General features: G+C 43.3%; 1 protein-coding gene and 1 pseudogene across 1 annotated transcript in view; both read left to right on the plus strand.

Annotated features, from left to right (window-relative positions):
- The window catches only part of ASB3 (ankyrin repeat and SOCS box containing 3), a 623585-nt gene that overhangs the window by 27531 nt on the left and 569705 nt on the right, over positions 1-26349 (plus strand). The gene's annotated exons all lie outside the window — the stretch shown is intronic.
- LOC128658521 (uncharacterized) lies at positions 5780-5994 on the plus strand (annotated as a pseudogene).

Genomic DNA, 26349 nt, shown 5'->3' on the forward strand with positions numbered 1-26349 from the left:
GGCATGTTTAAACGTTTTTATATATGCTTTGGTGATAAAACTTTATTGGGGCCTAGTTTTTTTCCACATGGCTGGCTTAAATTTGCCTAGAAACAGTTTCCTTAGGTTTTCCACTGTTTAGACATGAGTGGGAGGGGCCTAATTTAGCGCTTTATTGCGCAGTAACTTTTGCAGACTGAGACATCCAGCTTTCCTCCAGGAGTCCCCTGAATGCTATAGGACATCTCTAAAGGGCTCTTAGGCTTTCCAAAGTCGTTTGTTTGGGAAGGTAGGGCCACAGCTGAGCTGTGGCAGTTTGTTGTGACTGTTAAAAAACGTTTATATCGTTTTTTGATCCGTTTTTTGAACTAAGGGGTTAATCATCCATTTGCAAGTGGGTGCAATGCTCTGTTAGTCTATTATACACACTGTAAAAATTTCGTTTGATTTACTGCTTTTTTTCACTGTTTTTCAATTTCTGACAAAAATTGTTTCTCTTAAAGGCACAGTACCTTTTTTATTTTTTGCTTGTTTACATTTATTAAAGTGTTTTCCAAGCTTGCTAGTCTGTTTAAACATGTCTGACATAGAGGAAACTCCTTGTTCATTATGTTTAGAAGCCATTGTGGAACCCCCTCTTAGAATGTGTACCAAATGTACTGATTTCACTCTAAGTAATAAAGATCATATCACCAGAGGAATCTGACGAGGGGGAAGTTATGCCGACTAACTCGCCCCACGTTTCAGACCCTTTGACTCCCGCTCTAGTGGCGCCAAGTACATCTAGGGCGCCCATAGCGTTTACTTGACAAGACATGGCGGCAGTCATGGATAATACACTGTCAGCGGTATTATCCAGACTACCTGGGTTTCGAGGAAAGCGAGATAGCTCTGGAGTTAGAAGAAATACAGAGCATACTGACGCTTTTGTAGCTATGTCTGATACTCCCTCACAATATGCAGAAGCTGAGGAAGGAGAGCTTCTTTCTGTGGGTGATGTTTCTGACTCAGGGAAGAGGATTCAACCTGATTTTGATATGTCTACATTTAAATTTAAACTTGAACACCTCCGCGTGTTGCTCAGGGAGGTTTTAGCTGCTCTGAATGACTGTGAAACAATTGCAGTGCCAGAAAAATTGTGTAGATTGGACAAATACTATGCAGTGCCGGTGTGCACTGATGTTTTTCCAATACCTAAAAGTTTTACAGAAATTATTACTAAGGAATGGGACAGACCAGGTGTGCCGTTCTCTCCCCCTCCTATTTTTAAGAAAATGTTTCCGATATATATGCCACCACGCATGACTTATGGCAGACAGTCCCTAAGGTGGATGGAGCAGTTTCTACCCTAGCTAAGCGTACTACTATCCCTGTCGAGGACAGTTGTGCTTTCTCAGATCCAATGGATAAAAAGTTAGAGGATTACCTTAAGAAAATGTTTATTCAACAAGGTTTTATTCTACAGCCCCTTGCATGCATTGCCCCAGTCACTGCTGCTGCGGCCTTCTGGTTTGAGTCTCTGGAAGAGGCTTTACAGGTAGAGACCCCATTGGATAACAACTTAAGCTAGCCAATTCTTTTGTTTCTGATGCCATTGTTCATTTGACTAAACTAACGGCTAAGAATTCCGGTTTTGCTATTCAAGCACGCAGGGCGCTATGGCTTAAATCTTGGTCAGCTGACGTTACTTCAAAGTCTAAGCTGCTTAACATTCCCTTCAAGGGGCAAACCCTATTCGGGCCTGGTTTGAAGGAGATCATTTCTGATATCACTGGAGGAAAAGGTCATGCCCTTCCTCAGTATAGGTCCAAATCAAGGGCCAAACAGGCTAATTTTCATGCCTTTCGAAACTTCAAGGCGAGTGTGGCATCAAATTCCTCTAATGCAAAACAAGAGGGAACTTTTGCCCAGTCCAAGTCGGTCTGGAGACCTAACCAGACCTGGAACAAAGGTAAGCAGGCCAAAAAGCCTGCTGCTGCCTCTAAGACAGCATGAAGGATCAGCCCCCTATCCGGTAACGGACTAGTAGGGGGCAGACTTTCGCTCTTCGCCCAGGCTTGGGCAAGAGATGTCCAGGATCCCTGGGCGTTGGAAATTGTATCCCAGGAATATCTTCTGGACTTCAGAGCTTCCCCTCCAAAAGGGAGATTTCACCTTTCACAATTATCTGCAAACCAGATAAAGAGAGAGGCATTCTTACACTGTGTTCAAGACCTCCTAGTTATGGGAGTGATCCATTCACAGTTCCAAGGGAGGAACAAGGACAGGGATTTTACTCAAATCTGTTTGTGGTTCCCAAAAAAGAGGGAACCTTCAGACCAATTTTAGATCTCAAGATCTTAAACAAATTCCTCAGAGTTCCATCATTCAAGATGGAGACTATTCGTACCATCCTACCTATGATCCAGGAGGGTCAATACATGACTACAGTGGATTTAAAGGATGCTTATCTTCACATTCCGATACACAAAGATCATCATCGGTTTCTCAGGTTCGCCTTCCTGAACAGGCATTACCAGTTTGTAGCTCTTCCCTTTGGGTTAGCTACAGCCCCAAGAATCTTTACGAAGGTTCTGGGGTCACTTCTGGCGGTCCTAAGACCGAGGGGCATAGCAGTGGCCCCTTATTTAGATGACATTCTGATACAGGCGTCAAATTTCCAAATTGCCAAGTCTCATACGGACATAGTTCTGGAATTTCTGAGGTCGCATGGGTGGAAGGTGAACGAAGAAAAGAGTTCTCTATCCCCTCTCACAAGAGTCTCCTTTCTGGGAACTCTAATAGATTCTGTAGAAATGAGGATTTACCTGACAGAGTCCAGGTTATCAAAACTTCTAAATTCCTGCCGTGTTCTTTATTCCACTTCTCGCCCTTCGGTGGCTCAGTGTATGGAAGTAATCGGCTTAATGGTAGCGGCAATGGACATAGTGCCGTTTGCACGCCTACATCTCAGACCGCTGCAACTATGCATGCTCAGTCAGTGGAATGGGGATTACACAGATTTGTCCCCTCTACTAAATCTGGATCAAGAGACCAGGGATTCTCTTCTCTGGTAGCTATCTCGGGTCCATCTGTCCAAAGGAATGACCTTTCGCAGGCCAGATTGGACAATTGTAACGACAGATGCCAGCCTTCTAGGCTGGGGGCAGTCTGGAACTCCCTGAAGGCTCAGGGATCGTGGACTCAGGAGGAGAAACTCCTTCCAATAAACATTCTGGAACTAAGAGCGATATTCAATGCTCTTCAGTCTTGGCCTCAGCGACAATGAGGTTCATCAGATTTCAGTCGGACAACATCACGACTGTGGCTTACATCAACCATCAAGGGGGAACAAGGAGTTCCCTAGCGATGTTAGAAGTCTCAAAGATAATTCGCTGGGCAGAGATTTACTCTTGCCACCTATCAGCTATCCATATCCCAGGTGTGGAGAACTGGGAGGCGGATTTTCTAAGTCGTCAGACTTTTCATCCAGGGGAGTGGGAACTCCATCCGGAGGTGTTTGCACAATTGATTCATCGCTGGGGCAAACCAGAACTGGATCTCATGGCGTATCGCCAGAACGCCAAGCTTCCTTGTTACGGATCCAGGTCCAGGGATCCCAAGGCGACGCTGATAGATGCTCTAGCAGCACCTTGGTCTTTCAACCTGGCTTATGTGTTTCCACCGTTTCCTCTGCTCCCTCGTCTGATTGCCAAAATCAAGCAGGAGAGAGCATCAGTGATCTTGATAGCGCATGCGTGGCCACGCAGGACTTGGTATGCAGATCTGGTGGACATGTCATCCTTTCCACCATGGACTCTGCCGCTGAGACAGGACCTTCTACTTCAGGATCCTTTTAACCATCCAAATCTAATTTCTCTGAGACTGACTGCCTGGAGATTGAACGCTTGATTTTATCAAAGCGTGGCTTCTCCGAGTCAGTCATTGATACCTTAATTCAGGCTCGAAAGCCTGTCACCAGGAAAATCTATCATAAGATATAGCGTAAATATCTTTTTTGGTGTGAATGCAAGGGTTACTCATGGAGTAAAGTCAGGATTCCCAGGATATTATCTTTTCTCCAAGAAGGATTGGAAAAAGGATTGTCAGCTAGTTCCTTAAAGGGACAGATTTCAGCTCTGTCTATTCTTTTGCACAAGCGTCTGGCGGATGTTCTAGACGTTCAGGCATTTTGTCAGGCTTTAGTTAGAATCAAGCCTGTGTTTAAACCTGTTGCTCCGCCATGGAGTTTAAATTTGGTTCTTAAAGTTCTTCAGGGGGTTCCGTTTGAACCTCTTCATTCCATAGATATCAAACTTTTATCTTGGAAAGTTCTATTTTTGGTAGCTATTTCCTCGGCTCGTAGAGTTTCCGAGTTATCTGCCTTACAATGTGATTCCCCTTATCTGATTTTCCATGCAGATAACGTAGTTTTGCGTACCAAACCTGGGTTTTTACCTAAGGTGGTATCTAATAAGAATATCAATCAGGAGATTGTGGTTCCGTCATTGTGTCCTAATCCTTCTTCGAAGAAGGAACGTCTATTACACAATCTTGACGTGGTTCGTGCTTTAAAGTATTATTTACAAGCTACTAAAGATTTTCTTCAAACATCTGCTTTGTTTGTTGTCTACTCTGGACAGAGGAGAGGCCAAAAGGCTTCGGCAACTTCTCTTTCTTTTTGGCTAAGGAGTATAATACGCTTAGCTTATGAGACTGCTGGCCAGCAGCCTCCTGAAAGGATTACAGCTCATTCTACTAGAGCTGTGGCTTCCACATGGGCCTTTAAGAATGAGGCTTCTGTTGAACAGATTTGCAAGGCGGCGACTTGGTCTTCGCTTCATACCTTTTCAAAATTCTATAAATTTGATACTTTTGCTTCTTCGGAGGCTATTTTTGGGAGAAAGGTTTTACAGGCAGTGGTACCTTCCGTTTAAGTACCTGCCTTGTCCCTCCCTTCATCCGTGTACTTTAGCTTTGGTATTGGTATCCCACAAGTAATGGATGATCCGTGGACTGGATACACCTTACAAGAGAAAACATAATTTATGCTTACCTGATAAATTTATTTCTCTTGTGGTGTATCCAGTCCACGGCCCGCCCTGTCATTTTAAGGCAGGTATTTTTTAACTTTAAACTACAGTCACCACTGCACCCTATGGTTTCTCCTTTCTCTTGCTTGTCTTCGGTCGAATGACTGGATATGGCAGTTAGGGGAGGAGCTATATGGACAGCTCTGCTGTGGGTGTCCTCTTTCAACTTCCTGTTGGGAAGGAGAATATCCCACAAGTAATGGATGATCCGTGGACTGGATACACCACAAGAGAAATAAATTTATCAGGTAAGCATAAATTATGTTTTTTTTGTGGTTTCCCTTTCTAGATAAACATTTACAGTTTGTGGTTTCCTCTTTAGGTCTTGCAACGGCTCCCTGAATCTTCTCTAAGGTTCAGGGGTCTCTGCTTGCAGCTCTTGGTTCAAAGGGCATTGCGGTGGCGCTGTATCTGAACGTCATTCTAATTCAGGCACCGCCATTTCAGCTAGCAAGATCGCTTAAATGTCTTTCTTACAGTTCCACGGGTGGATGGTGAGATCAGAGCTCTTTAGTTCCTCATACAAGAGTCTCTCTGGCGAAGCTTACAGTCTCTCTTGCATAGCTGGTGGCTAGCACAGCTGCTTGGAAAGTAGAAGTTTAATAATTCAAATCCACCCCCAGTTGCTGGTACCTTGTATGACCTTTATCGGGACCTTCATGGTTTTTCTGTTCATGAGGATTTTTTTCTGACAGATGTCAGGAAGCTAAAGATTATCGCTTTTGTTTATCGCTTCTCGGCCTTTTGGCTAAGATCAAGTGTAGTATCTGTTCTTATCAGTCCTTCAGTGGATCAGTGCATGGAATTACTAGATCTGATGTTGGCAGCTATGGACATTGTCCCGTTTGCTTGCTTTCATTTTACAGCTCTGCTGTTGGGCATGCTCACAAATTATTTGGAGCTTGTCCCTCGACTTCTATTTTCTCGGGAGACAAGGGTGTCTCTTCGTTTGTGGTTGTCTCTAACTCATCTCTCCCAGGGAACCTTCTAGGGTAAGGAGCAGTTTGGGACTCCCTGTGGGCTCAGGTGTACCTCTGTGGTCTAGTGGGTAGCCTTGCGTGCTTGCTAGCGGGAGCTTGAGAGTCCGTTTCCTCCTGCTACTGCAATTTCAGGATATGCTCTCAGACAAAGTCTTTGTTGTTCTTAAATATTCTGGATCTTAATGTGATCTACAATGCTTGCCTGGACTGGTCTCAGTTGACTTCGTTCAGTTTACCAGGTTCCAGTCGGACACCATAATGTCATTTACCATACGTCAATCATCAGGGTGGAACAAGGAGTTCCTTGGCGATGACAGTGGTCTCCAGAATGGAGATCCGTTATTGTTGTCTGTTGACAATTTGTTTTTTCTCATCCGGATGTGTTCTCCGGTCTGGTTCTTAAATAGGGTCAGCCGGAGTTGGATCTCGGAGCATACAGCCCAGAATGCCAAACCTTCGTGGTACGGGTCGAGATCCAGAGTTCCTCTGGTGGCTCTGATAGTTGCTCTAGTTTTTTCCTCTATTTACTCTCCTTCCTCGAGCGATCGTACAGATCAGACGGGAAAGGGTTTCAGTGATTCTCATAGCTCCAGCCTGTCTTCGCAGGATCTGGTATGCAGATCTGGTAGAGATGTTGTTTCTACCCCTGTGGAGGGTTCTGTTTAGAAAGTTCCTTCTGATTCTGGGACCCTTTTCTCATTTAAAGCTAGGTTCTCTGAAGCAGACTGCTTGGAGATTGTATGGTTGATTCTAGACAAACAAGGTTTCTCTGATTCGATCATAGATACCTTAAAATCAGGCGTGTAAGCCTGTTGCTAGGAAGGTTTGTCATAAGATATTGTGTACATATCTTTATTGGTGTGAATTCTAGGGCTACTTATGGAGTAGACTTAGGTTTTCTAGGATTTTGTCTTTTCTCCATGAAGGATTGGAGAAGGGTTTATCAGACAGTTCCCTAAAAGGTCAGATATCTGCCTTATTTTTTACACGAACGTCTGGCAGCTGTTCCAGATATTCATTCTTTTTGTCAGGCTTTGATTAGAATCAGGCTTGTGTTTAATCCAATTGCTCCTCCATAGAGTTTGGATTTAGTTCTTAAAGTTCTTTATGGGGTTCCATTTGAGCCTATGCATTCCATAGATATTGTTGTTATAAGTTGTTATCGTGGAAATTTTTTTCTTCTTGTCACCATTTCTTCTGTTCGAAGAGTGTATGTGCTTTTGGCATCACGATATGATACGCCTTCCCTTAATTTTCATTCGGATAAGGTGGTTTTTCGTACTAATCTTGGTTGTCTTCCTAAGGTTGTTTCAACCCAGAACATTGCTCAGGAGATTGTTGTTCCTTTCTTGTGTCCTACTCCTCCTTCCAGAAGGAACTTCTTTTGCACAATTTGGACGCGGTCTGTGCTTTTCAATTTTACTTTCAAGCGACTGAGGACTTTTGTCAATCGTTTTCTTTATTTGTCCTTTTTTCTAGACACTGTTAGGGTCAGAAAGCTACGGCTACCTCCCTTTCTTTTTGGTTGAGGAGTATCATCCGTTTCGCATATGAGACTGCTGGACAGCAGCCTCTTGTACGAGTTACAGCTCATTCCACTAGGGCTGTTGCTTCTTCATGGGAATTCAATTATGATGTTTCTGTTGACCAGATTTGCAAGACTGCAGCTTGGTCCTCTCTTCACACGTTTTCTAACTTTTACAAATTTGTTATTTTTGCTTCAGCTGAGGCTGTTTTTGGGAGAAGAGTTCTTCAAGCAGTGGTGCCTTCCATTTAGGTTCCCTGTCTTGTCATCCGTGTACTATAGCTTTGGTATTGTATCCCACAAGTAAGGATGAAATCCGTGGACTCATCGTATCTTTTAAAAAGAAAAGGAAATTTATGCTTACCTGATAAATTTGTTTCTTTTTAGATATGATGAGTCCACGGCCCACCCTGTTCTATGAGACAGGTTATTATTTTTTGTTAAACATCTGACACCTCTGCACCTTGGCTTTTCCTTTCTCTTCCTAACTTCTGTCGAATGACTGGAGTGGGAGGGAAGGGAGGAGCTGTGTGTACAGCTCTGCTGTGGTGCTCTTTGCCTCCTCCTGCTGACCAGGAGGCGTAATCCCATCGTATCTAAAAAGAAACAAATTTATCAGGTAAGCATAAATTTCATTTTTCTTCTTGCTAGCTCATTATAGATTAATATTGCTGCAGGTTCTTATGTCAGTTTAGAGCTGCACATTATGATTGCCACTGAACATTGTTTGGCTCTGGTAATCTATTTTTATTTAGATATTTGGATAATCCCTGAACTATAATCCTAGAACCATAATGCAATTTGTTTCCCATACAAATAAAAATTTAGTTTTTTCAGTCTAGCCTTATAAAGATGTTATTACTATCAATATTTCTCAAGAAAAAGTCAAGCACTATACTTCAGTAGATAAAATAATCCATGAGGCTTGTGTTCTGGGGTCATCTTAAAATTTTCAATCTAAAAGTTGGAGTATCAGTGCTGAAGATCCCAAAGATGCTCCAGCAGAATCATTTTCATGAACTGCAATGTATGGGAAGAAAAACAACTCCAAAATGCTGCAAAACCACATGAACTCTGCAAAGTCATAGTGCATTTTTCATCTTTGAAATATAATAGTGAGGTTGTGAAATGTAACTTGTACTAAAAATGAATATCATCCATATGAAATAGCAGCATATAAACATGCTAACATTTTTTATTGCCTGACTAAATATGAAGTAAAATCTATTTACAGTTAAACTAATGTATTAGTAGTATCCATTGTGCTCTGCCTGCAAGTGCTCATCTCAGAGGCAGAACTTTTATCACTTTCTGCAATGAGATTTTTTAAATGAAATTTCTCCAACATAGGTGTGTCCGGTCCACGGCGTCATCCTTACTTGTGGGATATTCTCTTCCCCAACAGGAAATGGCAAAGAGCCCAGCAAAGCTGGTCACATGATCCCTCCTAGGCTCCGCCTTCCCCAGTCATTCGACCGACGTAAAGGAGGAATATGCATAGGAGAAATCATATGATACCGTGGTGACTGTAGTTAGAGAAAATAATTCATCAGACCTGATTAAAAAACCAGGGCGGGCCGTGGACCGGACACACCGTTGGAGAAAGTAATTTATCAGGTAAGCATAAATTCTGTTTTCTCCAACATAGGTGTGTCCGGTCCACGGCGTCATCCTTACTTGTGGGAACCAATACCAAAGCTTTAGGACACGGATGATGGGAGGGAGCAAATCAGGTCACCTAGATGGAAGGCACCACGGCTTGCAAAAACTTTCTCCCAAAAATAGCCTCAGAAGAAGCAAAAGTATCAAATTTGTAAAATTTTGTAAAAGTGTGCAGTGAAGACCAAGTCGCTGCCTTACATATCTGATCAACAGAAGCCTCGTTCTTGAAGGCCCATGTGGAAGCCACAGCCCTAGTGGAGTGAGCTGTGATTCTTTCAGGAGGCTGCCGTCCGGCAGTCTCATAAGCCAATCGGATGATGCTTTTAAGCCAAAAAGAGAGAGAGGTAGAAGTTGCTTTTTGACCTCTCCTTTTACCAGAATAAACAACAAACAAGGAAGATGTTTGTCTGAAATCCTTTGTAGCCTCTAAATAGAATTTTAGAGCACGAACTACATCCAAATTGTGCAACAAACGTTCCTTCTTTGAAACTGGATTCGGACACAAAGAAGGCACAACTATCTCCTGGTTAATATTTTTGTTAGAAACAACTTTCGGAAGAAAACCAGGTTTAGTACGCAAAACCACCTTATCTGCATGGAACACCAGATAAGGAGGAGAACACTGCAGAGCAGATAACTCTGAAACTCTTCTAGCTGAAGAAATTGCAACCAAAAACAAAACTTTCCAAGATAATAACTTAATATCTACGGAATGTAAGGGTTCAAACGGAACCCCTTGAAGAACTGAAAGAACTAAATTGAGACTCCAAGGAGGAGTCAAAGGTTTGAAAACAGGCTTGATTCTAACCAGAGCCTGAACAAAAGCTTGAACATCTGGCACAGCCGCCAGCTTTTTGTGAAGTAAAACAGATAAAGCAGAAATCTGTCCCTTCAAAGAACTTGCAGATAATCCTTTCTCCAGACCCTCTTGTAGAAAGGATAGAATTTTAGGAATTTTTACCCTGTTCCATGGGAATCTTTTCGATTCGCACCAACAGATATATTTCTTCCATACTTTATGGTAAATTTTTCTAGTTACAGGCTTTCTAGCCTGAATAAGAGTATCAATGACAGAATCTGAGAACCCACGCTTTGATAAAATCAAGCGTTCAATCTCCAAGCAGTCAGTTGGAGTGAGGCCAGATTCGGATGTTCGAACGGACCTTGAACAAGAAGGTCCCGTCTCAAAGGTAGCTTCCATGGTGGAGCCGATGACATATTCACCAGGTCTGCATACCAAGTTCTGCGTGGCCACGCAGGAGCTATCAAGATCACCGAAGCCCTCTCCTGATTGATCCTGGCTACCAGCCTGGGAATGAGAGGAAACGGTGGGAATACATAGGCTAGGTTGAAGGTCCAAGGTGCTACTAGTGCATCTACTAGAGTCGCCTTGGGATCCCTGGATCTGGACCCGTAGCAAGGAACCTTGAAGTTCTGACGAGACGCCATCAGATCCATGTCTGGAATGCCCCATAATTGAGTTATGTGGGCAAAGATTTCCGGATGGAGTTCCCACTCCCCCGGATGAAATGTCTGACGACTCAGAAAATCTGCTTCCCAATTTTCCACTCCTGGGATGTGGATTGCAGACAAGTGGCAGGAGTGAATCTCCGCCCATTGAATTACTTTGGTCACTTCTTCCATCGCCAGGGAACTCCTTGTTCCCCACTGATGGTTGATATATGCAACAGTCGTCATGTTGTCTGATTGAAACCTTATGAATTTGGCCTTTGCTAGTTGAGGCCAAGCCTTGAGAGCATTGAATATCGCTCTCAGTTCCAGAATGTTTATCGGGAGAAGAGATTCTTCCCGAGACCATAGACCCTGAGCTTTCAGGGATTTCCAGACCGCGCCCCAGCCCACCAGACTGGCGTCGGTCGTGACAATGACCCACTCTGGTCTGCGGAAGCTCATCCCTTGAGACAGGTTGTCCAGGGTCAGCCACCAACGGAGTGAATCTCTGGTCCTCTGATCTACTTGGATCGTCGGGGACAAGTCTGTATAATCCCCATTCCACTGTCTGAGCATGCACAGTTGTAATGGTCTTAGATGAATTCGCGCAAAAGGAACTATGTCCATTGCCGCAACCATCAAACCTATTACTTCCATGCACTGCGCTATTGAAGGAAGAAGAACAGAATGAAGTACTTGACAAGAGCTTAGAAGTTTTGATTTTCTGGCCTCTGTCAGAAAAATCTTCATTTCTAAGGAGTCTATTATTGTTCCCAAGAAGGGAACTCTTGTTGACGGGAATAGAGAACTTTTTTCTACGTTCACTTTCCACCCGTGAGATCTGAGAAAGGCTAGGACAATGTCCGTATGAGCCTTTGCTTGCGGCAGAGACGACGCTTGAATTAGTATGTCGTCCAAGTAAGGTACCACTGCAATGCCCCTTGGCCTTAGCACCGCTAGAAGGGACCCTAGTACCTTTGTGAAAATTCTTGGAGCAGTGGCTAATCCGAATGGAAGTGCCACAAACTGGTAATGCTTGTCCAGAAAGGCGAATCTTAGGAACCGATGATGTTCCTTGTGGATAGGAATATGTAGATACGCATCCTTTAAATCCACCGTGGTCATGAATTGACCTTCCTGGATGGTAGGAAGAATCGTCCGAATGGTTTCCATTTTGAACGATGGAACCCTGAGAAATTTGTTTAGGATCTTGAGATCCAAAATTGGCCTGAATGTTCCCTCTTTTTTGGGAAATATGAACAGATTGGAGTAAAACCCCATCCCTTGTTCTCCTAATGGAACAGGATGAATCACTCCCATTTTTGACAGGTCTTCTACACAATGTAAGAATGCCTGTCTTTTTATTTGGTCTGAAGACAATTGAGACCTGTGGAACCTTCCACTTGGGGGTAGTTCCTTGAATTCCAGGAGATAACCTTGAGAAACTATTTCTAGCGCCCAAGGATCCTGAACATCTCTTGCCCAAGCCTGAGCGAAGAGAGAGAGTCTGCCCCCCACCAGATCCGGTCCCGGATCGGGGGCCAGCATCTCATGCTGTCTTGGTAGCGGTAGCAGGCTTCTTGGCCTGCTTACCTTTGTTCCAGCCTTGCATCGATCTCCAGGCTGGCTTGGTTTGAGAAGAATTACCCTCTTGCTTAGAGGATGTAGAATTTGAGGCTGGTCCGTTTCTGCGAAAGGGACGAAAATTAGTTTTATTTTTAGCCTTAAAAGACCTATCCTGAGGAAGGGCGTGGCCCTTTCCCCCAGTGATGTCTGAAATAATCTCTTTCAAGTCAGGGACAAACAGCGTTTTCCCCTTGAAAGGGATGTTAAGCAATTTGTTCTTGGAGGACACATCCGCTGACCAAGACTTTAGCCAAAGCGCTCTGCGCGCCACAATAGCAAAACCTGAATTTTTCGCCGCTAATCTAGCTAATTGCAAAGTGGCGTCTAAGGTAAAAGAGTTAGCCAATTTAAGTGCTTGAACTCTGTCCATAACCTCCTCATAAGAAGATGCTTTATTGAGCGACTTTTCTAGTTCTTCGAACCAGAAACACGCTGCTGTAGTGACAGGAACAATGCATGAAATTGGTTGTAGAAGGTAACCTTGCTGAACAAACATCTTTTTAAGCAAACCCTCTAATTTTTTATCCATAGGATCTTTGAAAGCACAACTATCTTCTATAGGGATAGTGGTGCGTTTGTTTAGAGTAGAAACCGCCCCCTCGACCTTGGGGACTGTCTGCCATAAGTCCTTCCTGGGGTCGACCATAGGAAATAATTTCTTAAATATAGGGGGAGGGACAAAAGGTATGCCGGGCCTTTCCCATTCTTTATTTACAATGTCCGCCACCCGCTTGGGTATAGGAAAAGCTTCGGGGGGCACCGGGACCTCTAGGAACTTGTCCATCTTACATAATTTCTCTGGAATGACCAAATTGTCACAATCATCCAGAGTAGATAACACCTCCTTAAGCAGAGCGCGGAGATGTTCCAATTTAAATTTGAATGTAATAACGTCAGGTTCAGCTTGTTGAGAAATTTTTCCTGAATCTGAAATTTCTCCCTCAGACAAAACCTCCCTGGCCCCTTCAGATTGGTGTAAGGGCATGTCAGAACCATTATCATCAGCGTCCTCATGCTCTTCAGTATCTAAAACAGAGCAGTCGCGCTTTCGCTGATAAGTGGGCATTTTGGCTAAAATGTTTTTAATAGAATTATCCATTACAGCCGTTAATTGTTGCATAGTAAGGAGGATTGGCGCACTAGATGCACTAGGGACCTCCTGAGTGGGCAAGACTGGTGTAGACATAGAAGGAGATGATGCAGTACCATGCTTACTCCCCTCACTTAAGGAATCATTTTGGGCAACATTATTATCAGTGGCATCATTGTCCCTACTTTGTTTGTCACATTCATCACATATATTTAAATGGAGAGGAAACTTGGCTTCCGAACATACAGAGCATCGTCTGTCTGATAGTTCAGACATGTTAATAGGCATAAACTTGATAACAAAGCACAAAAAACGTTTTAAAATAAAACCGTTACTGTCACTTTAAATTTTAAACTGAACACACTTTATTACTGAATATGCGCAAAAGTATGAAGGAATTGTTCAAAATTCACCAAAATTTCACCACAGTGTCTTAAAGCCTTAAAAGTATTGCACACTTTGAAAGCTTTAACTCTAAAAATAACGGAACCGGAGCCGTTTTTACATTTAACCCCTATACAGTCCCTGGTATCTGCTTTGCTGAGACCCAACCAAGCCCAGAGGGGAATACGATACCAAATGACGCCTTCAATAAGCTTTTTCAGTGGATCTGAGCTCCTCACACATGCATCTGCATGCCATGCTTCTCAAAAACAACTGCGCATTAGTGGCGCGAAAATGAGGCTCTGCCTATGACTAGAAAAGGCCCCTAGTGAAAAAGGTGTCCAATACAGTGCCTGCCGTTTTTTTAACAGAATTCCCAAGATTAAAATAACTCTTCAAAGTTATAAACCATTAAATATGCTTATAAAGTAATCGTTTTAGCCCAGAAAAATGTCTACCAGTCTTTAAAGCCCTTGTGAAGCCCTTTATTCTTATATTAAAAATTAAGAAAATGGCTTACCGGATCCCATAGGGAAAATGACAGCTTCCAGCATTACCAAGTCTTGTTAGAAATGTGTCATACCTCAAGCAGCAAAAGTCTGCTCACTGTTTCCCCCAACTGAAGTTAATTCATCTCAACAGTCCTGTGTGGAAACAGCCATCGATTTTAGTAACGGTTGCTAAAATCATTTTCCTCTTACAAACAGAAATCTTCATCTCCTTTCTGTTTCAGAGTAAATAGTACATACCAGCACTATTTTAAAATAACAAACTCTTGATTGAAGAATAAAAACTACATTTAAACACCAAAAAACTCTTAGCCATCTCCGTGGAGATGTTGCCTGTGCAACGGCAAAGAGAATGACTGGGGAAGGCGGAGCCTAGGAGGGATCATGTGACCAGCTTTGCTGGGCTCTTTGCCATTTCCTGTTGGGGAAGAGAATATCCCACAAGTAAGGATGACGCCGTGGACCGGACACACCGTTGGAGAAAGTAATTTATCAGGTAAGCATAAATTCTGTTTTTTTCTGCAGGTCATTTTGAAATGAAATGAAATTTTGTGTTAGGCATTTACACTAAAGCACCAACTAAATTGCAATGTGTTGATTAACTGTACAGTAAAGCAATTTTTTAAAAGTTTTATAATATATTGTATTGCAAATTAGCTGCAGAGAAAAATAAAAAAATAAAAATTGTTATGTTTTTAAAATGTCTCAAATATTTTTTTTTCTTTGCTTTTGCTATAACATTGCATAATTAGAAAGTTAAATGTAATAAAAAGGTGCATTGCTCACATTATCTTCTTACGTTTAGAAGTCCGAGCTTTGTAAACTGTGAAAGGCCAGGAGGTGAGGTTAAACAAATAAAAAAAATATTTATATATATATATATATAATATATATATATATATATATATATATATATATATATATATATATATATATATATATATATATATATATTGGTAACTAATGCAGGGAACATGCACAATTGCCTGCATCATTTGATGCATTAGTTGTCATTAAAAGTATTGCATGTGTCTGCAGGAATATGATTTTTGTTTGTTTAAAAATAAAGGGATTAGACTTTCTATGATCTTAGACAATTATAACCTAGTTTATGGCTTCATTTATACACCAGTAACTCTCACCAAAGGTGTCATCTGCTAGGGCAGTGGTTCCCAAACCTTTTCGGTTCACGGCGTACTTAATGTTTCAAGATTTTTCCAAGTCAAACCATAGTTCTGTATTACATACCTGACAGTTGCAGTGCACACTTGGTGGGTTGGTGCGATTAGTATTAAATTCAAATGATTACACTTTTAAACTTAATAAAATCATAAGGAACCAACAATAGTCTTTTATTTGAAAAGATTTAACAACAAACATCACAATAATCACAAACAATTTATTGATGAGAATAATTAGTGAGACGGATGAGCCTGTTGTTCACTACGCATCTTTTGAAATCTCGGAATCAAACTGGATACAGCCACCCTCATTTCCTTTTCCATGTTGATTTTTACACAGTATTTGCTTTTTTCTTCTTAAACAGGGAGAGTCCACAGCTGCATTCATTACTTTTGGAAAATACAGAACCTGTCCACCAGGAGAAGGCAAAGACACCCCAGCCAAAGGCTTAAATACCTCACCCTATTCCTTCATCCCCCAGTCATTCTTTGCCTTTCATCACAGGAGATTGGCAGAGAAGTGTCGGAAGATTCAGTTTATTCTCTTATGGAGGGTAGTGCTCTTCGGAGTGGGACTGAAGTTTTAAGTAGTCCTGTCAGCCTTTCAGTGAGAGCATGGATGAAAGTTAGAGTCCGGAGATGCAGGTAGAGTCTTTCTGCGAAACCATCCCGACTCATATTAACAGCTCCATAAGCAGTCAGCGTTTACAAGTTTCGCTGCCTTCTTTCTTCACTCAAATCCATGTCAGAAGCGATGCTACTATCTGTCACACTTGAAGGGCCGTGTTCAAGTTCCGTAAGATCGTTACATTTTACTTTCAGTATGAGTATGTAATGTATATAAATAAGTCAGGGTCTCAGTGGGACTCCTTTATTTTTGGAATCAAGGGTTAATATCTCCTGAGGGAGGTTATTGAACAGGGGGACTTTATTCATGTTTGTTATGTGATTCGGTCTGCTAATGTGTAGTGATGCTTGGGCTTGTTGCTATTTCGGAACATACCGGCCTTTTTTATCTTTTTGGACTGGCAAGCTTTTCTTTGGCCTGCACAGTGCACCTTGTGACCGGGCGTGGTTTTCTGTTCTCCATTTCCGTATTCCTGACTGTGTGGCGACAGAGAGAGCCTGTTTCGCTAGTTGTTTGGGTCATAGGAGGTGGTGAGTGCCCCAGCCATTGGGTGTGTTTATTTTTTATCCATAATTTCAATCACCAAGTTATGGAGGATTCTGATTTTGTGGAGACGGATGTCTCTGATTCAGATTCTACTTCTTGTGAAGAATATGAAATGGCCCGGGTAATCCATGCCCATCAGTTATGTTCCGAATGCCGCTTTAGAGTGCTCTTTTTTTCCCGAATTTGGTAACTTAGAGTCCGCAGAGCCATCCGCCCCTGAGGATTCCAAGCAGGTGTCCCAAATGCCGTTTCCCCTTCTCCAGAAGGCGGCTTGTTTCCTCCAGAAGTTACGGCACGGTTTTGCGCGGCCATATCTATGGTGTTGGCGCATTTACTTCTAGAAGATACTGTCCGTGTTCTGCTAACCAGGGCTCGTCAGGCGTTGGATCGTCTGGATCAGATCTGCTCTCTGGGGAAGCGGTTTCCTCTGAGGCTTCAGGGGTCCAACCCTCGGGCCTGGGTCATCAGTTGCCCCGGTGGAGGTAAGTCTTGCTTTTCGTTATAGACTGGCACGTCTTTGTGTCCTTCTGAGGCATGTTTTGGCAGTGCTGGAGAATTCCAGTTCTAATGGTTCGTTGGATCCTCTGTCTTCTGTTCCAGACGGCAAGCTGGGTTAGACGCATGGGGATGAAGTTAATCTCCTTGTCGTCTCCATTTTTCTTTTTTTGGGATATTTTATTCCAGTCCTGAGCTTTGGAAGAAATGGGCCTCTGATTGGCTGGTCCTGTTAGTGTGCCCATTCTTCTTGGGCGTTCACCTGCGGGTGCTGCCTTCATTTACTTTGATCCGGTTAGGATGTATTTTATTTCATTTTGAGAATCTCATGTCTGTTATAGTTTTTCCTTTTAGAAAACATTTATTTCTCTTGTTAAGTGTATCCAGTCCACGGATCATCCATTACTTATGGGATATTCTCCTTCCCAACAGGAAGTTGCAAGAGGATCACCCACAGCAGAGCTGCTATATAGCTCCTCCCCTAACTGCCATATCCAGTCATTCTCTTGCAACCCTCAACAAAGATGGAGGTCGTAAGAGGAGAGTGGTGTTTTATACTTAGTTTATTTCTTCAATCAAAAGTTTGTTATTTTTAAATGGTACCGGAGTGTGCTGTTTATCTCAGGCAGTATTTAGAAGAAGAATCTGCCTGCATTTTCTATGATCTTAGCAGAAGTAACTAAGATCCATGGCTGTTCTCACATATTCTGAGGAGTGAGGTAACTTCAGAGAGGGAATGGCGTGCAGGTTTTCCTGCAATAAGGTATGTGCAGTTAATATTTTTCTAGGGATGGAATTTGCTAGAAAATGCTGCTTATACCGGATTAATGTAAGTAAAGCCTTAAATGCAGTGATAGCTACTGGTATCAGGCTTATTAATAGAGATGCATACTCTTATAAAAATGTAATATAAAACGTTTGCTGGCATGTTAATCGTTTTTATATATGTTTGGTGACAAAACTTATTGGGGCCTAGTTTTTTTTCCACATGGCTGGTTTTGAAGCTTTCCACTGTTGCAATATGAGTGGGAAGGGCCTATTTTAGTGCTTTTCTGTGCAGCTAAAAATACTGACAGAGACATTCAGCTTCCCTCTGCATGATACAGGACATCTCTGAAGGGCTCAAAAGGCTTCAAAGTCGTGTTTGAGGAGGGTAACAATCACAGTAGACTGTGGCAGTTGTTGTGACTGTGTTTAAAAAACGTTTTTGTCATTTATTATTCTGTTTTTGTTATTAAGGGGTTAATCATAAATTTGCAAGTGGGTGCAATGCTCTGCTGACTTGTTACATACACTGTAAAAATTTTGTTAGTGTAACTGCCTTTTTTCACTGTTATTTCAAATTTTGTCAAAATTTGTTTCTCTTAAAGGCACAGTAAAGTTTTTTATATTGCTTGTTAACTTGCTTTAAAGTGTTTTCCAAGCTTGCTAGTCTCATTGCTAGTCTGTACAAACATGTCTGAAACAGAGGATACTTGTTCATTATGTTTAAAAGCCATGGTGGAGCCCCATAGGAGAATGTGTACTAAATGTATTGATTTCACCTTAAACAGTAAAGATACGTCTTTATCTATAAAAAAATTGTCACCAGAGGGGTCTGTCGATGGGGAAGTTATGCCGACTAACTCTCCCCACGTGTCGGACCCTTCGCCTCCCGCTCAAGGGACGCACGCTAATATGGCGCCAAGTACATCAGGGACGCCCATAGCGATTACTTTGCAGGACATGGCTGCAATCATGAATAATACCCTGTCAGAGGTATTATCCAGATTGCCTGAATTGAGAGGCAAGCGCGATAGCTCTGGGGTTAGACGAGATACAGAGCGTGTAGATGCTGTAAGAGCCATGTCTGATACTGCGTCACAATATGCAGAACCTGAGGACGGAGAGCTTCAGTCTGTGGGTGACATCTCTGATTCTGGGAGACCTGATTCAGAGATTTCTAATTTTAAATTTAAGCTTGAGAACCTCCGTGTATTGCTTGGGGAGGTATTAGCTGCTCTGAATGACTGTGACACAATTGCAGTGCCAGAGAAATTGTGTAGGCTGGATAAATACTATGCAGTGCCGGTGAGTACTGATGTTTTTCCAATACCTAAAAGGCTTACAGAAATTATTAGTAAGGAGTGGGATAGGCCCGGTGTGCCCTTTTCCCCACCTCCTATATTTAGAAAAATGTTTCCAATAGATGCCACTACACGGGACTTATGGCAGACTGTCCCTAAGGTGGAGGGAGCAGTTTCTACTTTAGCAAAGCGTACCACTATCCCGTTTGAGGACAGTTGTGCTTTTTCAGATCCAATGGATAAAAAATTAGAGGGTTACCTTAAGAAAATGTTTATTCAACAAGGTTTTATTTTACAGCCCCTTGCATGCATTGCGCCTGTCACTGCTGCGGCGGCATTCTGGTTTGAGGCCCTGGAAGAGGCCATCCATACAGCTCCATTGACTGAAATTGTTGACAAGCTTAGAACTCTTAAGCTAGCTAACTCATTTGTTTCTGATGCCATTGTTCATTTAACTAAACTAACGGCTAAGAATTCCGGATTCGCCATCCAGGCGCGTAGGGCGCTATGGCTCAAATCCTGGTCAGCTGATGTGACTTCAAAGTCTAAATTACTCAACATTCCTTTCAAGGGGCAGACCTTATGCAGCCTGGTTTGAAAGAAATTATTGCTGACATTACTGGAGGTAAGGGTCATACCCTTCCTCAGGACAGGGCCAAATCAAAGGCCAAACAGTCTAATTTTCGTGCCTTTCGAAATTCCAAGGCAGGTGCAGCATCAACTTCCTCCGCTTCAAGACAAGAGGGAACGTTTGCTCAATCTAAGCAGGCCTGGAAACCTAACCAGTCCTGGAACAAAGGCAAGCAGGCCAGAAAGCCTGCTGCTGCCTCTAAGACAGCATGAAGGAACGGCCTCCTATCCGGCGACGGATCTAGTAGGGGGCAGACTTTTTCTCTTCGCCCAGGCGTGGGCAAGAGATGTTCAGGATCCCTGGGCGTTGGAGATCATATCTCAGGGATATCTTCTGGACTTCAAAGCTTCCCCTCCACAAGGGAGATTTCATCTTTCAAGGTTATCTGCAAATCAGATAAAGAAAGAGGCATTCCTACGCTGTGTGCAAGACCTCCTAGTAATGGGAGTGATCCATCCAGTTCCGCGGACGGAACAAGGACAGGGTTTTTATTCAAATCTGTTTGTGGTTCCCAAAAAAGAGGGAACCTTCAGACCAATTTTGGATCTAAAGATCTTAAACAAATTCCTCAGAGTTCCATCTTTCAAAATGGAAACTATTCGGACCATCCTACCCATGATCCAAGAGGGTCAGTACATGACCACAGTGGACTTAAAGGATGCCTACCTTCACATACCGATTCACAAAGATCATCATCGGTTCCTAAGGTTTGCCTTTCTAGACAGGCATTACCAATTTGTAGCTCTTCCCTTCGGGTTGGCTACAGCCCCGAGAATCTTTACGAAGGTTCTGGGCTCACTTCTGGCGGTTCTAAGACCGCGAGGCATAGCGGTGGCTCCGTATCTAGACGACATCCTGATACAGGCGTCAAGCTTTCAAATTGCCAAGTCTCATACAGAGATAGTTCTGGCATTTCTGAGATCGCACGGGTGGAAAGTGAACGAGGAAAAGAGTTCTCTATCCCCACTCACAAGAGTCTCCTTCTTAGGGACTCTTATAGATTCTGTAGAGATGAAAATTTACCTGACGGAGTCCAGGTTATCAAAGCTTCTAAATGCTTGCCGTATTCTTCATTCCATTCCGCGCCCTTCGGTGGCTCAGTGTATGGAGGTGATCGGCTTAATGGTAGCGGCAATGGACATAGTGCCATTTGCGCGCCTACATCTTAGACCGCTGCAATTATGCATGCTAAGTCAGTGGAATGGGGATTACACAGATTTGTCCCCTCTGCTAAATCTGGATCAAGAGACCAGAGATTCTCTTCTCTAGTGGTTGTCTCGGGTCCACCTGTCCGAGGGTATGACCTTTCGCAGGCCAGATTGGACAATTGTAACAACAGATGCCAGCCTTCTAGGTTGGGGTGCAGTCTGGAACACCCTGAAGGCACAGGGATCGTGGACTCAGGAGGAGAAACTCCTTCCGATAAATATTCTGGAGTTAAGAGCAATATTCAATGCTCTTCTGGCTTGGCCTCATTTAGCAACACTGAGGTTCATCAGATTTCAGTTGGACAATATCACGACTGTGGCTTACATCAACCATCAAGGGGGAACCAGGAGTTCCCTAGCGATGTTAGAAGTCTCAAAAATAATTCGCTGGGCAGAGACTCACTCTTGCCACCTGTCAGCAATCCATATCCCAGGCGTGGAGAACTGGGAGGCGGATTTTCTAAGTCGTCAGACTTTTCACCCGGGGGGAGTGGGAACTCCATCCGGAGGTGTTTGCTCAATTGATTCATCGTTGGGGCAAACCAGAGTTGGATCTCATGGAGTCTCGCCAGAACGCCAAGCTTCCTTGTTACGGATCCAGGTCCAGGGACCCAGAAGCGACGCTGATAGATGCTCTAGCAGCGCCTTGGTTCTTCAACCTGGCTTATGTGTTTCCACCGTTTCTTCTGCTCCCTCGACTGATTGCCAAAATCAAACAGGAGAGAGCATCGGTGATTCTAATAGCGCCTGCGTGGCCACGCAGGACCTGGTATGCAGACCTAGTGGACATGTCATCCTTTCACCATGGACTCTGCCTCTAAGACAGGACCTTCTAATACAAGGTCCTTTCAATCATCCAAATCTAATTTCTCTGAGACTGACTGCATGGAGATTGAACGCTTGATTCTATCAAAGCGTGGCTTCTCCGAGTCAGTCATTGATACCTTAATACAGGCACGAAAGCCTGTTACCAGGAAAATCTATCACAAGATATGGCGTACATATCTTTACTGGTGTGAATCCAAGAATTACTCATGGAGTAAGGTTAGGATTCCTAGGATATTGTCCTTTCTCCAAGAGGGTTTGGACAAAGGATTATCAGCTAGTTCCTTAAAGGGACAGATTTCTGCTCTGTCTATTCTTTTGCACAAGCGTCTGGCAGAAGTTCCAGACGTCCAGGCATTTTGTCAGGCTTTGGTTAGAATTAAGCCTGTGTTTAAACCTGTTGCTCCCCCATGGAGCTTAAACTTGGTTCTTAAAGTTCTTCAAGGAGTTCCGTTTGAAGCCCTTCATTCCATTGATATTAAGCTTTTATCTTGGAAAGTTCTGTTTTTGATGGCTATTTCCTCGGCTCGGAGAGTCTCTGAGCTATCTGCCTTACAATGTGATTCTCCTTATCTGATTTTTCATGCAGATAAGGTAGTTCTGCGTACCAAACCTGGGTTTTTACCTAAGGTGGTTTCTAACAAGAATATCAATCAAGAGATTGTTGTTCCATCATTGTGTCCTAATCCTTCTTCAAAGAAGGAACGTCTTTTACATAATCTGGACGTAGTCCGTGCCTTGAAGTTTTACTTACAAGCTACTAAAGATTTTCGTCAAACATCTTCCCTGTTTGTCGTTTATTCTGGACAGAGGAGAGGTCAAAAAGCTTCGGCAACCTCTCTTTCCTTTTGGCTTCGGAGTATTATACGCCTAGCCTATGAGACTGCTGGACAGCAGCCCCCTGAAAGAATTACAGCTCATTCTACTAGAGCTGTGGCTTCCACCTGGGCCTTTAAAAATGAGGCCTCTGTTGAACAGATTTGCAAGGCCGCGACTTGGTCTTCGCTTCACACTTTTTAAAAATTTTACAAATTTGATACTTTTGCTTCTTCGGAGGCTGTTTTTGGGAGAAAGGTTCTTCAGGCAGTGGTTCCTTCCGCTTAATCCCTGCCTTGTCCCTCCCATCATCCGTGTACTTTAGCTTTGGTATTGGTATCCCATAAGTAATGGATGATCCGTGGACTGGATACACTTAACAAGAGAAAACATAATTTATGCTTACCTGATAAATTTATTTTTCTTGTTGTGTATCCAGTCCACGGCCCGCCCTGTCATTTTAAGGCAGGTCTAAAATTTAATTAAACTACAGTCACCACTGCACCCTATGGTTTCTCCTTTCTCTGTTTGTTTCGGTCGAATGACTGGATATGGCAGTTAGGGGAGGAGCTATATAGCAGCTCTGCTGTGGGTGATCTTCTTGCAACTTCCTGTTGGGAATTAGAATATCCCATAAGTAATGGATGATCCGTGGACTGGATACACTACAAGAGAAATAAATTTATCAGGTAAGCATAAATTATGTTTTTCTGGAATTTGATACTAGCGATTTTGTGGTCGCTTTAGCACTTCTGCGGAAGTTTGATATTTTGTGTTAGGACATTGTTATGTCTATCATTTGTTTGTCTATCCCTACTAGGGATTCAACTTTTCTGTGGACAGTTCCGTGGTGCCTTATATATCAGGCTGGTTCTGGTCGGGCACTAGTTTTTATGTTCCTGGATGTCTGTATCAACCACGTTGTGCCTGTTATCACTGGCTGGCCCGGTTGGGGTGCCGAGTTTGCTCACTCTGGTGAGGAGTTGGTTTTTTCTTCTTGATTTTATATGTTATAGGAGGCCTTGCATTCCTAGACATTAGGCTGTTCCTCATTTTTCCTTTGGGTGGGGCATCAGAGGGGATTGGGCTCAGTCCTCAATGTCCTGTTCCTGATTGTTGGCGGGGTTACCGTGGTTGGATCCTGCTAATGGCTTACTATGGGGGTTCCTGAGGTCCTTTGGCCTCTGAGCTAGAGTTCTCTTCCCGATGGGTTGCAAGTTCAGATGACTCTTTGGATATCCGTGGTATCAGGTTAGGTGGTGATTCTCGTCTCCTCTTTTGGTATTCTTTTTTTTGGATTGTCCGTTGTGAATCCTTGGCTACTATACCTCTTCCTTATGGGGTCGAGGTTGCTGTGCCGCTTTTTTTCCCTCCATTGGGGCTGGGTTTCTGGTCATCTGTTTTATGGAATGCTCGTTCACTTGTTAATTCCTTGAGCTGCAGGGGTTTCTGGGATATTGATCCTGAGAGGATTTTTGGAGACTATTAATCTTCTCGATCTAGATTTTTAGGTTCTGAGCGCTGTTCTCTTGTAAGTTTTACTTAGTCTTTAGACTTATTGTCCCTCGAGCATTTAGGGGTCAAGCTCCCTGTCTCTTTGATACTTATGTAAACGTTCTGTGTCCAAGGTCCTTTGGATGCGGCTGTGCTTTCATCTCCTATGGTGCAAGGTCTTCTCCGGATGGGGTAACCCGTGGGCTCCTCAGGGGTTATTAGTTTGAAGTCGGCTCCGGGTTCCGGGTGTCTGGTTTTATGGCCCTGATCCTTGTCTTGACAATGGTTTTTTGGTTTTTCTGCGTCCTGATCTCTTAGATGAAGCTGGACGGCCCAGTTTTCCGTGTTCCGGAACATCCTCTTGTCTCTTCGGTGGGGTTTTCTTCTTTTAACGGAGAATTGGAATTTTGCAATGCATGTCAGTTTTGTCACACTTTTTAATGATCAACCAGCCGAATTGAGAGACTCTATAGATCACCTATCTGCTGCGTATGAATGCTACCAGCGGCTGTCTGCAAAATACACAGCCTTCTTACAGGTCTTTTAATATAGAGGACTCTTCAGCAGAATTGACTAGGACTGATGCACTGGACCAACATAAAGATCTCTTAGTACAAATCGCTAAAGAAAAGGTAGAGTTCCGCCTTGCTCAACTGCAGGAGACCAGATCTCATAGATCCACATCAACTAAGCTCACTGCACGTTCTAGATCCTCTCGCTCCAGAAATTCAACATTAAGCGACAAGCTAATAGAGGCCCGTGCTGATGCGGAATCAAAAAAAGTGCAAAGCTTCTTTACCAGAAGGGAAGCAGAGATGGAAGCCCAAAGCAAAGCTCTCCAAGCACAAATGGCTGCCCAGCAAGCCGAGGTGGATTCCCAAATAAAGGTTCTGCAAATGGAAAAGGAAGAAGCAGTGGCCCTCGCAAGGCTGAAAGTCCTTGAACAAGCAATGGGAGAAAGTACTAATTCAGATTGCCATATCCCAGCAGATCTGGAAGACCCAGTTGAACGCACTAGTAAATACGTGCTAAAGCATAATATTTGCAACGATACAGAGTCATCTCCTGTACCTCCTACTAATACCATCGTTCTCAATCTCAACACAGAGACCTCTCAGCAGCAAATGCCTGAGCCTCTTCAAATCCACAACACAAGTGCATCTACGCAGCAAACCGCATCACCTCCCACTGACAACATGGTGACTTCCAGTGACAAGCCGCAGCTCAAGCCACAGCCAGCAAAAGCCTTAGAGACTACACTACAGTTGAACGCTCTTGCAACATCATTTTATCCTGGTAAACTTCACCCTTCTTCACCAGAGAACTTTCACACCCAAAGGGTTCCTCAAGTTACTTTGGTACCAAAGAGTGATAGATCAGACTTGACTGACTTCGCCAGATACATGATACGCCGTGAGCTTATTAACACAAGCCTCTCAAGGTTTGACGACTGTCCAGAGAGCTACAGGGCCTGGAGCTCAAACTTCAAGGCTGCTATTGCTGATCTCGACCTGACAACCAAGGAGGAACTCGATTTGCTCATAAAGTGGCTGGGGCCAGAATCTGCAGATCGTGTTAAAAGACTGAGAACAGTACATGTTGATCACCAAGATGCAGGCCTTGTTGCTGCATGGGCAAGACTTGAGCAAGCCTATGGTAACTCTGAAGCCATAGAAAGCACTCTGTTCAAGAGACTGCAAAACTTCCCGAAAATCGGGAACAAAGACTATAGCAAGCTCCAAGAACTAAGTGACCTCCTCATGGAGCTAGAGTTGGCAAAGACAGACCCACGTCTACCTGGACTAAGCTTTCTGGACACTGCTCATGGTGTCAATCCAGTGGTGTCTAAACTGCCATGTAACCTGCAAGAGAAATGGGCACAACAGGGCTCAAGATACAAAAGAGACTATAACGTATCCTTTCCTCCATTCTCATATTTTTGCAGGTACATCAGTGATCAAGCCTGGATGAGAAACGATCCCAGCTTCAGCTTCTGCGAACACAACTTGCCTGCTTCATCATCCTCACCAACATCATCAAGGTATGATAACACGGCAGCTTAACGAAGAGACTTTAATAGAGCAATATCTGTTAAAAGGACAGACATCTCTCCACCTGTATCCTCTCCTGCACACCAAAGTGACTCGGGCGAGAGAGATAAAGACCCTAATCGTCAGTGC

The sequence above is a fragment of the Bombina bombina genome, chromosome 4, assembly GCF_027579735.1.
Source record: "Bombina bombina isolate aBomBom1 chromosome 4, aBomBom1.pri, whole genome shotgun sequence".
Lineage (NCBI taxonomy): Eukaryota > Metazoa > Chordata > Amphibia > Anura > Bombinatoridae > Bombina > Bombina bombina.